Source organism: Stegodyphus dumicola, chromosome 3, assembly GCF_044657685.1.
Source record: "Stegodyphus dumicola isolate Sdum_Otavi_A_Nest chromosome 3, ASM4465768v1".
In the NCBI taxonomy this organism is placed as follows: domain Eukaryota; kingdom Metazoa; phylum Arthropoda; class Arachnida; order Araneae; family Eresidae; genus Stegodyphus; species Stegodyphus dumicola.
This window is the reverse complement of record NC_140770.1, coordinates 198,289,556-198,306,888: the sequence shown is the minus strand read 5'-3', so window position 1 is coordinate 198,306,888 and position 17,333 is coordinate 198,289,556. Positions and strand designations below refer to the sequence as shown.

The window sequence follows — 17,333 nt, the reverse complement described above, 5'->3', positions numbered from 1 at the left end:
TATTTGAAAGAAATTAATAAAATCCAAAGTGAATTTTAAATTTTCATGAACATTAGAACCTTAACATGAAATTTGAAACGAGAACTAAATGTGTTTATATGATTAGTAAATTTATGCATTTTACTTATTTGAATCTAAAATTCTTCTTTATTCACTAAACGATGAGCATTACATGAATTTACGCTGATTTGTTTTATAATAGGCGCATTTTCCGACACAAAATGATAGGCTGAATTATTTTAACGAATGCACTCAAATACATGACATGTCTCACCCTGTTTTTAATATATACAGGCAGTCCCGTCCTGGTTACATACAACCCGTTGTGTAACCAGGACCCATAATTAAATAATAATGGAAGTAATAAAAGCTGGAGGGCCGATTATTTCGTTTTAATTCATTTATTCGTGCTTAGCATTGTTTTAGATACAGACGACGTTCCGATGGTTACTGACATTTCATTCATTTCAAAGTGAAAAATCCGATCATCTCTGTTAATCACTTTACGAAATGTCTCATTTTTCAAATGGTTGGCAGACATACGGATGCAAACCCCATAAGATATCTTCAAAATGCTTTTTCGAGTTACCAACGCTTTCATTAGATTAGTTTTAAATTACTACTCTACCTCCAGAATACACCCATCTCCTATCTAAACCTTTTGATTAAATCTATTTTCATGTTCCACTAGTTTGAAATAAAAAGGGACACAAAACTTATAATTCATTATTATTATGTACGGCATTATCCCCCTGATGGGTATGCAGATTAGTGGTGCCGGCTGCCATATTTTTGGGCGCGGGTTCGAATCCCTTAGAAATCTCAGTGGCAAAAGTTTACTTAAAATATCATCTGAGTCCTTTGGAGAGGCTGATGTAAGAGGAAGTACCATAGGAGACCTTTAAAGCGTCCATCAGAGTGCTCTTCGTCAAAAATGTAACGTAGCTCAACAATCTCGTATTACGCCCTAAGTGTTCCACACCTTGACTAATTAGAGGCTACCTTAGGCTCATACTTAGAAGATTAGTAATAATAACAACGTGCATAGTATTACTAATAGCATTTATTATAATATTTCCAGCATTTGAAAATTATTTGTCAATCATATTGTTATTGTTTACTGTTACTATGCATATGCTTTTCATCAGGAATCTGAGTTCTCAACGAATCTGAATCACGAACGTTCCTGGGAATATATTTCGCACGTGATCCGGAGTTTTTTTAAATGGAACTGGCTTACACGTCTTTATGTTAAATTTTTAAATACTTAAATATAATATCTGAGGCAAACTTGATGAATAGAGTTAAACTGAAATCGTAAGTTATATTATTAAATCAAACTGACATGATTCACAGATTTATAGAAATTTTCACTGATCTGCAAAATTAGCTGTTTGTAACTAAGATTCAGTTAGAATTAATTCGTTTTTCCGCTCCTTTGCTACTATCACCATATAGTTAAGGAAAACAAATAGTTATTATAAGATTTTTAAAAATGTACTAAATAGCTATTTTGACGTACCTCTGATACATATTAATCAGGATTTTATCATTGCTCAGAAACGCTAGAGCTGCACTAATTATTTTTTAATTCTATGGTTTCTCAGTCCGGATATTTTAAAATTAAATAAAAAATTCTCCAAAACATCTGTTTGAAACAAATGATAAAAAATAGTGTAACGGTTGCATAATTTTTTAATATATTAATAAATATTTTCTTTGAAAGTATTATTTTAAAAATGAATCCCGCTTAATAATAATTGAAATAATCTGTTATTAAGAAAACTTGTACTAGTAATTAATAAAAAAATTTTCAGAAATTTTTTTAATTGGAACATTGGCAGGAACATGCTTAAACCTCAAAAATAAAAAAAGTAAAAAATACTTTGTTAAAGAATATAAGATGGAGCTAAATATTTTTGAAGACAGAAGTGGTCAGTCCTGATTTTAAATATTAACTAAAATCATTTTCATCTCTCACTGAAATTAAAAATTAAGGTATTACTTCAAAAGCCGCAGGGTAAACAATCTACTTACTCTCATTAGTAACAGATAGAATTATTTAAATATGAATTATATCTTCCAATAATTCCCCACAATCATTTACAATACTTATTTACTAATGTGAGTGATAATTAAAACATGCCAATATCAAATTATAACAAAGCTAGATACGTAAATATTTCGAAGAAAACTGTGTTCGAACTGGAAATTAGTTCAGGAAATCGGAGCAATATCCAGAAAGCGGAGATGATAAATTCCAAGCTACGTACTACAAATCAAGAAGACCATTATACTGTTTCATTTCTTGCTGCAGAGCAAAATTAAGAACCACGAACCTATATGCAAAGCCCTCATTTGCTTCTTGAGCTTCAATATCTAGACAGTGTACAGGAAGCACAAAGAAGGCAGGCTGCAAATTATTACCCTAATACATGCATCCTGCTACCCCATACGATAGTGTCCTTGTCCTAAATGTTAAAGACAGACTTTGCTCCAAAGTTTATTCCACAGTTTATGTCTTTTTGCGTTCGTCAGCGAAGTGTCGAGATTTAGTGATGGAACTTATGGGATATATTCATAATAGGTATAGGTAGAGGTAAAAGTAGGAGAGACACCAGATATTTACTAACAGGTGATCCAGGTGTTGTCCCTTCCTACTAACTTTCCCGAATAGCCTAGCTTGGAACACAAGATGCCCGTCTCACGCTACACCGCGGGCCCTACCACTGCCAGCAGTGCATTAGGAGCTCGTCCGCATGTCCCGAGTGTTTCGTAAATACATTTACGTCTATGAAAAGTTACATTATGCATGGTGGTACATGAATATTACTTCAACGTGTGGATACAACTGATTTTTCATGGTAGTTACAAATTTTTTGCATATTTTTAAATCATATGGAATATGGTTGTTCACATGTTTGTTTGATTCAGTATTTTGTACACAACTATAATTCTACAGTTGTTTCAGTCAGTTCTGTGATGCTTACATTTCTTGCAAGGAATTCCTTTTACATATAGCATATAATTATATAGAGTTCGTATTTGCATTCATTTTGTTGCAATCTCATAGTTTGCCAAAGTCCATATTATAAAAATTCTATCAAATTAATTCTATTTAACATATCACTGTTATGGAATATGTCATAATAGATAGCACATCCCGCTCCAAACTAGTTGATGAAAACCGTGCAAGTTAGAACAAACTGAGGCTGGAATGTATAGTCAAATCTATGCCCCTGACAAAAGATGTCTAATAAGACATAAGCTCTTTCTAAGAATCTTCCTTGGATAAATAAAGGTATGTATAAGAATGGAAACTTTGCAAATTAATCCCTGGATATTCTTTCAGAGAGCATAAAGTTTCGTTTTGAAAACTGCATAACAGATAGGTCGATTACGGTCATCGTTTTGCTTTTGAAAAGGAACTACTTACTGATCCTCTCTCGGGCATCTTTGCTTTCATAAGCCCCTCCTTTTGTAACAAATAAATGCCTTTGCCTATTATTTTGTATATATCAGAAAGATAAAATGCAGTGTAATCTTGGTTCCCAGAAGCTTTGGCTCATAGACAAATCGGTTCAGGAAAACATTTTCAATGTTTCAACAGCAATGTCTTCAGAAGAAAACGGAAGAGAAGATGTTCCTGATAATGAGAAATTTGTCAAAATGGGATGAAGAGCAAGGATTTGCGGAACATTAGCAAAGCTAACGTTATGTTTTGCTTTGAGAACACTTTTAAAATATAAGCAGAAACAAATCACAGTGGACAAAGTTTCAGTCAGATAAAGGCTCAGCGATTTTCAAATGAAGGCGCCTGGTGGTAAGAAAAAAGAAAATGAAAACGCCCCAGAATGACAGCTATCACCTGATGTTTTCACAGAATAGGATTTTCCTTTCAAGCAGTAACATTTTGCACCTTTGGCTTCTTCATGGTTTTCCACGCCGTCAACATTCCCTCGTTCTGATAATTGACGTTTTTATATTTTTTATATGTTTAGTATTGTGTTAAATATTCTGCATATGTTAATATTGTGTATGCGTTAAATTTAATGAATTCCGCTGGTCTGCATTTTGAATTTACGTATAAGACCACATTTCAAATTAATCATTTGAGATTTGGGAGCGGATTAATTCATTTTATATAAATTCCTATGGAGAAAATTGTTTCGGTTTACGAATATTTCGAATGACGAGCTATATTCAGCATTAAGTTTGTGAACCAAGGTTTCTCTTTATATATTTCTGTGCGGTATAACCTCTCATCACGAACGCCTCTCATCATGAACAAATCGGTTCACAAATAAATTATCTGAACAAAAGGCAACAGTGTCTCATGTTACGAACACTCAAGTCGGCAACAAGGGATTTTTAAAGTCGCTACAAAAGAGACGCTTTGGGGTAATTTTTTATATGTAATTAATACTCAAGGACTTCTAAAAACATCATTTTAATATCTACCGTTGCTTGACGTTTATTAACAAAACGTGACAGCAACACGTGACTTCGCTGAGGAAGTTTTTGTTATCTACGCCAGTAGTTTCAAACTAAAATTGCATGCGGGCTGAATACACAAATTTATCAAAGTATATATAAATACTACAAAAAAGGGTACAAATTCAAAGTAATATTTATTATCTCTCTGGAATCTAAAATATGGTATTTGCAATGCATTTTTGTTGGTTACATTTGTTGTTCAGATATATTTAAAGCTAAATATTAAATTTTTATAAAGATATTTGTTGAAAATACTTCTAACATGTTTAATTAATCATTAAAGGTTCATCGTTCATATATCGTATATATCGTTCATATATCATATATATCGAGTGTATATGTGTGCTGTTGAGCATTATTGTTCATAATATTACGAAAAATCATGTTCTTTGAAACATTGTCTCAGTACTGCATTTTCCTATCCGTAGCTCATATTAGAAAAGGCGAACAAAAAGAAATGTGTATGGCGTGGACGCCCTTCAGATGATTAATGCTTACTAAAGTTTAACAATGTTTTTACCCAAACATTCTGTTTTACAGAGAAGAATTTTATTAGTGATGTATTTTGTTAGCTTTACTGCTTAAAGTTGCGCATAGTTATGTTGTAAAATACAACAATAAAATAATTCATCCAACTTTGTTTAATCTTTATTTAATATTATTTATTTTATTATATAATTTCATTTAATATTATCGCCTAGACTTATACATATGTAGATACATTCATTTCGTAGCGACTTTCACACGTGCGTTTATTCGATTCATTTATAGAGAATTAGGGAATTACTAGTGTTATTATATTATGTTATTGAATTATGCCTGTACGTATTATAAAGGTATTACATCTGTTCTATTCCAAATAATGGCCGATTCAATCCTTTCATGTTTTAAGAGCATATTGCGACTTTGCTTCTGTTCTTTTACGGATAATGGCCGATTTAAGCCCATTTATGTTTGAAGAGAGTATATAAATGGCTAGAGACTACTACCCCGTAGAATGTTTTGATTTTAAACTTTCTGCAGCACAGGAAGTTGCTATTAAGTTGCTATGAAATTTAATTACATCAAGTTCAGTATTACAGTATGACATTATTCTCCAGTAACCCTTTCGGTCCTAGTTAAAGATGAAAGATACACATTACATATGTCAGCCTAAAAATATATCATAGTTTACATCAGTTGTACACCAACTATCAAAAGTAAGTTAATTTTGAGGATTCATATTACTAGGCTAGATTAATATTTATATTGTATCAAACATTTTACATACTCTAAAACATACATTTATTGTACATTAAATTTGCAATGTACTTACGATATATATTGCATTGTATTTATGATAAAAATGCATTGTATTTACGATACGTAAAATTAATTTCGATTAATGTTAGTACCTAACCTAAACTTTCTCATTAAAATATTCAAATTATTGATATTATAAAATGCACATGCATATATAAATTTTAATATATAAGAAACAAATAAGCACTTTACTTTTTAATAAAATTTGGATCTTTTCCAACGGTAATCAAAAGGGTTTCAAACGTTCCGTTCAGAATTTGTAAAACACACTTATTAGAAATGAAATGAAAGATGTTTCCTCACTTACCTCTAATTGCAATCAAGTTTGCAGCATTTTATTCTGTATCCAACAAATAAATACCTAATATTTTTACCGAGGTCATAGTTTTCATGAACACACAGAAAAGTTAATGGTATCCACTTGAATTACTCTTCGATCGTAAATTCCGTAAAATGTATAATTTTCATGCAATATTAAAATTCATAATATTCTTAGTTGATTGAAAACTCGTAATCCTTCTTTGGGTTGAAACTTCGAAATATGCTTAGCGTTATATTAATATATGACTTATATTATGCATACATTTAATTTTGTCATTCTACAACATTTTAAAGTATATATTGTTACGGCACTTACTTTACGCGGACAACTATCTGCGCAGTCTTTAGAAAAGAAATAAATTGATTCGAAAAATCACTTGCTGTTCTATTCAAATGTTTATTACTCATATTTTAAGGATCTATTTCAGAACACCGAAATAGTTATATTTTATATTTCTGTGTCTTTTGGAGTACAAAATTCTAAGTTAATTCGATTTTCTATGATGCAAAGCTCTTTCTTTTAATCAAAAGTTGTCGGTTGTTGAAATAAACATAAAAATCAAAGTTTCTCGTTTAATACTCCTGTCAAAATTTCAGATTACATTTCAAACGTATAATGAAATTCTAAATGGTTTGAAAAGGTTATTTAAATACCGTTTACATTAAAAGACCTAACATTTCGTAAGCACTAAAAAAACGCAAAAATACACAATCAAAATATCCGTTTCGCATTATCTTGACAGTCACAGCATGAAGCAGACGATTCTTGCAGAATTCATTCAAATAAGTACATGAATGCTTACAAATGCAAAAATAAATCTTTTGTGATGCCTAATGCATCAACTTACATTTCAATAAAGATGTAATCAAAATAAAATTGTTACACATAGTGCAATTATAAATATAATTGGTCCTGTCTAAGGAAGTGTACATTTTTACGCTCAGATGCTTTGACTAGAGAAAACACTCTAGCTACCTGATTGCGATAGTCTCGATTCCAGCGCTCGATGACACAGTGACGTCACATAGTCACGTGTTCCTACAAGTGGAGTCTTCCGGTGTAAGTTTAACAAAAACTAAGATGTCGGCCATTTTTGGACTCCAAATAAGGTTACGAAATCACCAACTGACATAGAGATTTAAACAAGAAACGAAATTATGAATCTGACTTAAGGATAACAGAAAAATTAATATTGTACCGTAAATTTGAAAATTAACTGATATGCTCAAAGGTGAAATTACTTCAAAACTTGGATCTGCACCATACAACACCAATTTTAATGCTCGATATTCAAAAAAACTTCAACAATGATGTAGTTCATTTCTGTAGCTGGCATTTTAAAATTTTGATTTAAAGATAAACAAATTTAAGCAAGAAGAAACAAAAAAATAAACAAGAAACATAAATTAAAAGCTTTCAGATTTTAAATTACGTCCAAAGGGCCGTTGTTTTTTAAATATTTTGTCTGTTACCGTTATTTATTAAACATCACGTTCTTCGCACCTAAATTATAAAATTCAGTTCAAGAGCAATATCGCAAAATAGTTTTAAATTGAGCATATCTTTAGAATTTCCGATACAGAGTTTTGCGGGCTGGAGATAAAAATGTTTTTTCTGTACAATGTTGCCATTGCTCGCTTTGAAATCCTTGAGTTTGTTAATCAAAAATTCGTTAAAGTTTTACAAAATATGAAATCGATAATAAAACAAATTCCAAATTTTAAATTTGGGCTTCCTCATGCCCATATTCGCAGTAGGATGACGTCATTCAAAATTCGATGGTTCTATGTACCGTTGTTTTATCACAATACGAGAAATATACATACATTTATGCAGATTTTTCATTATTTAATTTTTTTAATATAATGCAGGACTCTAACATTTAGTGGCAACGATTTGAAAAGTGAAACAGACATTTATAGTGAACCAACGCAAAATCGCGAAACGAAAACAATAGTCCTTCAGGAACAAAGCTCCTTTGGACTAATAAAATTTAGCTGCACTTTTTTTACTGTCTCTATCGTAGAAATTACTGAAGTTCTAGTCTGAAAAAAACTAATTCTACTTCGAAGTCTATAACATAAAGAAAAATACATATTTTTTCATTTATGAATGAAGTTCTAATAGCTTCTGATCATCAAGACGTATCAGATACATTTGTTTCTAGTTTTTCTTTTAACTGAGAATACCTTATACATTATAGCATATCGAAATGAGGTTTTAAACAAATAAATTTAAAGTTTGTGAAAAATACATTTCGTAGCCTCTTTTATTACACTATATTACGTACCTCCACTAGAAACGTTGAGATTTAGAAACAAACTGGGTTATGCTGTTAAATTTTGATTTTATTATCATTACAGCAAAAAAAAAAGGGGAAATGCTTTGTGACTGAAGAGTTAAAAAGTCGAAGATGTTTATCTAACTTTGGAAATAAAAGTGTTTTACATATAATTGATAGAAATATTTTTTGAAGATTATTATTTGAAGATTATTATTACATTATTATTTGAAGATTATTATTACATTATTATTTGAAGATTTTAAAGTTTTTATGCGATTAAATGCACGTTGTCATATGTAGAATAGTCAGAAAAAAGTTAAATGACGAAATAAATTTTCTAACAGTAAGTAAAGAGGAAAAAACAAATTTTTTTATTAATTTAGCTTAAGAAGCAACAATCTGATTTTTAAAATCAACTTGCAATTTCTGAAAATGTTATATAATGCGAAAACTGGTTTCCTAGTCTGAAGTTTGGTTCAGTTGCTTTTTAAATACCAGTTCATTATTTAGTACTTAAAAATTATATTACTATCTAGTTGGTACAAATTACGTTGCAATCACTTCTGTAAAAGCATTTTTATCCTGTCATTTCGAATACAGATAGCAATAATATTTTCATCGTCATAGTTAAAAGATTATTAATAAAACTTTTTTTTACTTTCGTCTGATGCCAAATAATTTTGTTTAAATGCCAAGGAAAACACATTTTTTTGTCAAAACTTTTATTTCTATTTGAAAATTTGTTGTTTCAGTTTTAACAAATTTTTGATTCATACATATTACAGCATGTAACAATGAACAACAAATTAAATTAAAAACTAAAGCAACTAACTAAATTAGAATAACATGAGTAATCCCGCAGCTGAGGAAGAAGTTCTACCTAACCTTCAAAATAATATTTCCGCAAATTTTCTCAAGGTTATGCTGATTTTTGTTAGGTATTAATAGTTTCTTTTAACATATTAGAATAGCTTTACTAGGAAACGATGATGCTATCATATTACGAGGGTTGGAACTTTAATAGTGGTAACACAGCTGAAAAAACGCTACGCAACAAAACCAAAGAATATCACGTATACCACACGTGAACTACATACCTACCTTACCTCTCAGCAAAAAGACTCGTCCTGCCAACGTCATGCGCATGCGGAGTGACGCGAAGAACGAATCCTTGTATTAGCTCGCGGTCTAAAGTAAGTGTTGTTAGGATGTTTTCAAAACAAGAACAACGATGTTGGATAAAAATTGAATGTGCCAGAGGTCGTACAGGATAACAGTGTCATCAAGGGCTTCAAGAGGCTTGCGGGGAATCTGCATTGCCTTACAGAACCATAGCAAGATGGGTGAAAGCATTCAATGAAGGACTGCAGCCAGGTCGTCCGAGTGTCAGCGATACAGATGTGCAAGCTGTTTCTGCACTAATGGACAGTGATTGCCGCCAAACGATTCGTCAGCTGGCCGGACAAACAGGATTAGCGCACACGATTGTGCTGCACATTCTGAAGGAACGCCTGTCTATGAGAAAAATTGCTTCACGATGGGTTCCACATCAATTGACGGAAATGCAGAAATGGCTACGATACGATGCTGCCCGAACCCACCTGGAGCGCTATGAATGCGAAGGAGATGCTTTTTTACGCCGTATCATTACGCTGGATGAGACTTGGGCCCGATCGTACCAACCAGAACTGAAATGCTAATCAAACGAATGGCGTCATCACGGGTCACCACGACGTTTGAAATTTCGTCAGAACCCCAGCAATGTGAAAGTTATGGTGATTCTCCTGTACGACTGTGATGGTGTCATCCTAACGCATACCGTTCCCCCACAGCAGACTGTCACTGCGCAGTATTACTGCTCATTTTTGGAGCACAATCTCCGACCAGCTTTGAGAAAAAAATGGCAACACTTTCTGCAGAACGCTCCTCTCATTTTGCATGACAATGCTCGGCCGCATGCAGCGCAAGCTGTGACTGATTTGTTCAAGCGATGGGGCTGGGAAGTGCTTTACCATCCCCCATACTCCCCACATCTAAGCCCTTGTGACTATGACTTAATTCCTAAGATGAATGAACCACTTCGTGGCACTCGCATCCAAACTGTTCCTGAGATTCTTGCGGCAGTAGACCGGTCCATTCAAACTATCAACAAAACAGGCGCTGCTACAGGTATTCTGAGACTTCCACATCGTTGGAAACGTGTTGTACACAATGCTGGCGATTATATTGAAGGACTGTAAAACATGGTGACATGAATCATTTTTGTATTCCTTGTAAATAAATAATTGCCACTCTTAAAGTTCCAACCCTCGTAAAAAACTCTTAAGGAAATGCAGTAAACTAAATTTAACTTTGTGCGTATAAATTAAAATGAGAGAATATAAAAATGTCAGGTACATGAAATGGTGGAATAATAATTCGATTTCGTTTTCTTTCAATAAAATTTTATAAATATTGATTTAAGGCAATTTTTTTGCTTAGAAAAGAAAAATGCACTTCCGAATGTATATCAAAGAAAAGCCTAGAACATTTTGTAGTTTAGTATAAGTTATCTGTTTTGAAATAAACCATAATCATAGCACCTGAATAAAATGATGAATGAATATTTATCATCAGTTAAACTTCATCATCATCAAATAACTGAATTAAATCTCATCATTTTCAAGTAATTAAGCTAAAACAAATCAGTCTTTAAGTAGGTTGAATTAAACCATAACATCTTAAACTAACTAACAATAACATCTAAAACTAAATCTTAATATTAACGTTTTAATTAAGTATGTAACTTAAAATTAGCTAATAGTAACAAAAAATACGTTTTATTAATTCTTACGTCACAGAAACATCAACTGAAAATAAAAAAATGCTTTGCGGCTGAATAGTTATAAATTTGCACATGTTGCCTTTTGCTATATCGTAACTGTTCAATCATAAAATTGCGCTGAAGCTGCTTCTGGGAGAAAAGGTGTTTTCACAAGCAACTGAATATAGTCATTTTAATTGATTATTAAAATAATTTAATATGATTTAATTGCGAGACATTTTACTACATAGGAAATTTAACAAAACTAACAGGACAAATAAATTATTTTACTCCAATTAAGCACAAAACGTTATCCATTTTGACGGCTATCGAATGCAATTTAACGATGTCTGGATTTCTGGATGTCGATTTCTGGATTTTTATTGCAATTCTTCAACCAGTAAATAATCTAAAGGAGCATCCATATAATTCTGCAAATGTATTTGAATAGCATTTACATTTGTAACTCGAGTAAGGATAATTATATTACCAGTAAACAAAGCTAATAAAGTTTTTGTTTTATAAAGGATATAGCCCACCAGCGGCCGAGCGGTAAAGACGCTGAACACTGGTAGTTCGGTCCGAGGTTCGAATCCCGCGAACGGGCTGGCTGCATGGGCGTTTTCGTGGTTTTCCCCATGTGCAACGTGTATACGAGCCAGTTTCCCTTAGAAAGTCCTCCACGAAAGGCATTCCTCCCCTTAGGCAGATAGCCCTAGTGTGCTTTGCCGTAATTAAATACACCAACACCTATAAAGGATATATTGAATAAATATGGAGTAAGGGCAGAATCTTAAAGAATTAAACCGCAGATTCGTATTTTTGGTAAAATAATTTCCAGATGCCTATAAGATAAATAAGATGTGGTTAGTTTAATGGTGAATTCAGGAAAAGTTAATTTGCTTCGTTTATATTGTAAGGCATTTCTCCCGCCTTCTTAGCATGCCTTCGTGCTGTAGTGGTCAGCACACTCGCCACGTATTCGAGAGGTCCGTGGTTCGAGTCCCGGCGAGGGCATTGCTCATTTTTCATTTCTCCTTGCTTCGAAATAAACTAATGTTTCTACAGTGACGCCCGAACTAAAAGATAGAGAATGATGATTCTTCACCAAGAGAATTTGGGGATTGGGTCCCCTAAACCCCAGTCGCCCTTTAAAAGGGGAAGTATATAAGGTATTTCTCTCGCCTTCTTAGCATGCCTTCATGTGTAGTGGTCAGCACACTCGACGCGTATTTGACAGGTCCATGGTTCGAGTCCCGGCGAGGGCACTGCTCATTTTTCATCTCGCCTGTTTCGAAATAACCTAATGTCTTTATAATATACTAAGCGTTTGTGCCAAACTTTGTAGGATAAACAGTATCTAAGAAAACTTTTCCGGGTATCTTATTATAGCCTCCTGCAAAATTATATGTGAATTATTCTTAGCCAACCGTTAAACTATATTATCTTTGCTTTGTAATTCGAGCTTTCCAATAGATAAAATGATGTACAGTGTAAATGAGATTGACATTCATGTTAGTTTTTTCAACAATTTTTTATTACGATAGTAAATAAGTGGCATGAAACTCTGAGAAAATGTGCGATTTTATCTTGGTTTTCGAAAAGTAATAATGATTAAATTTTTGAACGATGAAGGATAGTAATTGAATTTTTAAAAACTCAGTTTGTAATTTGGCTTATATACAAGATAACTTAAAATGAAGACATTTGAGTGCTTCATTACTATTTTTTCTCAACTATTATTAGCTTTCCTGTATTTAGAATTATTAGCGGTGATAAATGACGACAGTGAATTAGTAAATCTTGTGAATGTAACTAGTTAGCTCACTTCTCAACGACCAACATCGAATATAAAATAATATAATGGTATTTAAGAACATTTAAATATTTTTAATTCATACAATTGTTGCTTATTATGCATTTAACTATATTTACATATGAATTACCTAGAAACTTGCAAAAGTTGATAAATTAAAGGAGACGAAACCAACAAACGAGTTGTGCTTAGTACATGTCATCAGGTAGATTTACCCAAACTCCTATGCTAAATATCTTTCGCGTAAAGAGTTTAAAATTTTGCCCGATTTTATTCCGTAATTGTATTTTAAACTAAATTTTCAGCTGAACGCAAATTGAGCGTGTCAGGGGGAACGTGAACATTTGTTTGCATTAGCAATCATCTGTTTTTGAAATGGTTTACAACTGAACGCAGATTGAGCGTATCAGGTGGAACGTGAACATTTGTTTGCATTAGCAATCATCTGCTTTTGAAATGGTTTACAACTGAACGCAAATTGGCAAAGCAAAAAATAGCTTAAATTTTCTAGACGCAAATTGCAATTTAAGACGCAAATTGAAAAAAGCAAAGGGGCGTTCTCGTCGCCTGCCCTGGGTAATTCAGTTTGAATTAGCAGACACCTTTGCACAAACCATTTTAATTACAATTTATAATATCTAGAACAGCGATCATTTCGCCTGACTGCCGGGCTTTGCAGTTATATAAATATGTGTGTGATATACCAAAAGAACACAATTTCAAAATTTTATATTCATATGTGTAAATTTAATATAAGATACATGCATATCTTTTGCACTCTACCAAAACTACGAATCTTCATTTTTTGCTATTTTCAGTCTGCATTTTTTGTTATATTCCCCCCACCTATTTTTCGATTTTTATCATTATAAAAGAGAAAGATGAATATTACATTAGATAAAAATGCAGCAATTATTATGTAGGAGTAGGAATCAAAACTCGATTGTTTTCGAAGCCAGCTATATTCCAAAAGTTTAAAAGCGGTGTTTAGGAGAAAGGAGGGGAAGGCGAATACGCAAATTAGTGGTTTTAGTGTGTTACCCTCTATACGTGTGGGAATTTTGTTTTAAGTTTAAATTACTATTAAACATAATTAAAATTAACTAAAATTTGCTTCAAGCAATTTGTTGGAGATATGAAAGATATGTTTGGATCAACAGTACATATCTCAATTGCAAAATAATTTATTTTAGAAACTGTTGAAACCCCCCCCCAAAAAAAAATTATAGCCACATTCCTCTTTTTCACTATCATTACTTACCACAAGCAAAGCATCTGTAGCATACCCATAGGTTCTTAAATTCGCCATCGTAAATGCAATTCTAGATACATCCATACATAGCGAGAATGTGCTCTTCTATCAAAACATCGGATAGGAACATTTTTTTATGATTACTTCTTTTTTTACGACAGGTATTGGAAATAAAATCTACTGAAATTTATGAGTCTATATTCAGTTATCGATCTACCTTGTGAAGAATTCTTGGTTCGCGTATTCTGCTTTTCACCTACCTAAAACGTATCAACCAGATTTTGAAAATATTGGGGAGTGGGTACAAATCTAGCAACGTTTGTAGCTACTGACAAACAATATTGCCTCAAACTTTTAATGTGACTTAGCGTCCATCCTTGACTACACACATGATGCATTCTTTACGTATCCCACGAAACTTTTTTAGAATTGTCTTTCGAATTAATGGTACCGTATAGAAACAGAATGGTTTAAATGTTACTATTCTAAAATTTGTATATAAGTTGGCAGAATGGTGCTAAGACAGTCGATAGTTCAAACATAATGAACAATAAGTGTTCTTACAAATTACAGACTGAAAAGATTCACTATAACAGAAAAAATTAAGAGAATTATTTCATGATGTACTCCGTTTTGTGGCAAATAGTTAGCTAATCATTTATTTTTAATGAAAGCGGCAACCTTCGAATAAAACTACAGTTCTAATACAATTTTTAAGTTTCGTAAGCATGATTGATACCATCAAAGTTTTTAGCATGACTCACTTTAATAAATTACGAAGTGTAACTGCTAGATTCGTAAGAAGCTTATCGTATTTCTCTTTCCCCTTCTTTTAACAGACTCATGCCCATGATTTCAATTTAGTCTGGCCTTAACTTTTTTAATAAATCCACTACTTGCCTTTAAAAAGTTTCATACCAAATGACACTAAATTATTTTTATTCTTAAAACAGATTTCATTTTTCTATATGCCCCTTTTTTTTTTTTTTTTTTTTTTTTTTTTTTTTTTGATACTCTTATGCCGGGCTGTCGCTGTTGAGCACGCGACGTTGCCGGCTCTCTGACTGAGTATCCCAGTAGGGCACAAGACGTTGAACGGTCTGGCCGGGGAGTGAGAAGGCGTCGGAAATGAGAAAAGGGAGGTGACCAGCGTCACAAGAAGAAAGAAAACCAAGAAAGCTGCGCGCATGGAGAGGCTAAATACAAGTTGGTGTCTCGTAGTGTTGTTTCATGATGGATGAGTGGTTAAAATATGAGAATAAGTCTGAGAAAAGTTTTATTATCTAAATCAGATATTGTAACATATTACATAATACATATACAAGACACATAAAAAGATGCAAATGATAATATAACATATATACACTATATACACTATATACAGGAAAATCCGTGAAAGCGAACTATGTAGTGAAATTATCGTCACGGGTGAGGTGAGCCGCGTAAGGTCTGATGCAACTGTCCTCTCTCAGTGGAAGATATTCAAAAACTTTAAAATGACGTAAAAGGTCGCATTGTATGGCTTTGTCGAAAAAGTTCTTGTTCATTTTATGGAGGTATTTTTTAACAGTATCCAGTTTAAGATCTCTGTGAAGAGTGTCGTTTGACACATAAAAATGTGCATTTGTAATAAGTCTCATAAACTTGTTTTGTAAAACTTGCAGTTTATAAAGGTCTTGTGACTGTAGCCCAAGCAGGGGATGCATAGGAAAAAGTTGGTCTAATAATGGCCGTATAAAGATGTCTTTTACGGGAAAGATCCAATTTAGAGTATTTACCCAGTACGGGTGCAAGATTGTTCATTACTGTGTGAGCTTTGCTTCTGACTTTAATAATATGGTCTTTTCATTTGAATTGCTTATTCATCACTACACCGAGGTAAGTAGTTTTTTTAACTTCAGGTACAGTAATATTGAAAATTTTAAGTTTTCTTCTAGCAGGAGTCATTATGCGTTTTTTGTTAATTAACAGAAGTTGTGATTTTTGAGCGTTGGTGGAGATGCGCCATTGCTTGCACCAGTGTTCAATACCAGGGACAATTTTTTGCATATTTTTAATAGCAGTATCGGCGTTAAAAGACATAATGGCGACGGCCGTATCATCGTCGTAGCATCCGAGGAAGGAATTAACATCATAATTTATCTTAGGGAAGTCTGAGACGTAAAAAATATACAAAATAGGTCCAAGTACAGAGCCTTGAGCCACTCCGGCTTTGAGCGTCTTGCAATCAGAATTATCATCATGAATGTTAACAAAGAATCTTCTATTTGTAATAAAAGAGTTGAAGAGGAGAATGATGTCTCGACTAAAATCCAGAGTGATGAGCTTTTGGATAAGCCCCTCATGCCAGACGCGGTCGAAAGCTTTCGCCACGTCTAGCATGAGTAAGGCAACCGTCTGATTGTTGTGCAAAACGGCACCGACAAATTCGGCTAATCTAACAAGCTGCTTGATGGTGCTTAACGTTTTCTGGAAACCGAATTGCTCGGGAGGAATCTTGTAAAAGTAAGGTTCAATTCTCTTTAAATTAATCCTCTCAAAAATTTTGCTGAAGCCAGGCAGTAAACTGATGGGTCTAAACCCGTCCGGTTTAGTAATATCCTTGCCCGGTTTGGGCAGCAAGATAATTTTGGCAGTCTTCCATTTTTTAGGAAAATAATTATTGGCTAGGCAGGCATTAAGAATATTAGTGAGTTTTGAGATGACATTCGATGGAAGGTTTTTGATTGCAATATTGGTAATCTGATCAAAGCCAGGTGCTTTCCTATTTTTTAGTCTTCTAATAATTTCAGAAGTCTCTTTAGGAGAGGTGTAATCGGTAATATTTTTAATATTTATGCTATTAAGCCATTCATGAACAAAATTGTTGGTTTCAGTGACGAAATTATGATCACAAGTGTCTAGATTAGGCGTAAATTGGTGTTCAAGATGTAATGCCATAATATCTGCTTTGTCTTTATTTGAGAGAGCAATTTGATTGTTGCCTATGAGAGGTTTATTACAAGTAGTTTGTCTCTTAAAATTTTTAGCAAAATTCCACAAATCTTGATTAGGTTC

At 33.0% G+C, this 17,333-nt stretch overlaps 1 protein-coding gene across 7 annotated transcripts in view; it reads right to left on the bottom strand.

Moving 5' to 3' along the window:
• LOC118195621 (protein still life, isoform SIF type 1-like) overlaps positions 1-17,333 on the bottom strand; it is a 749,226-nt gene that overhangs the window by 569,331 nt on the left and 162,562 nt on the right. Inside the window, exon 1 of one of the 7 annotated variants that reach the window (XM_085813742.1) lies at positions 6,107-7,052. The exons of the other annotated variants lie outside the window; for them this stretch is intronic. The gene's annotated coding sequence lies outside the window, so the exon portion shown is untranslated. Of the gene's footprint in view, positions 1-6,106; positions 7,053-17,333 lie in introns of those variants that run through there. 7 annotated transcript variants of the gene reach the window in all.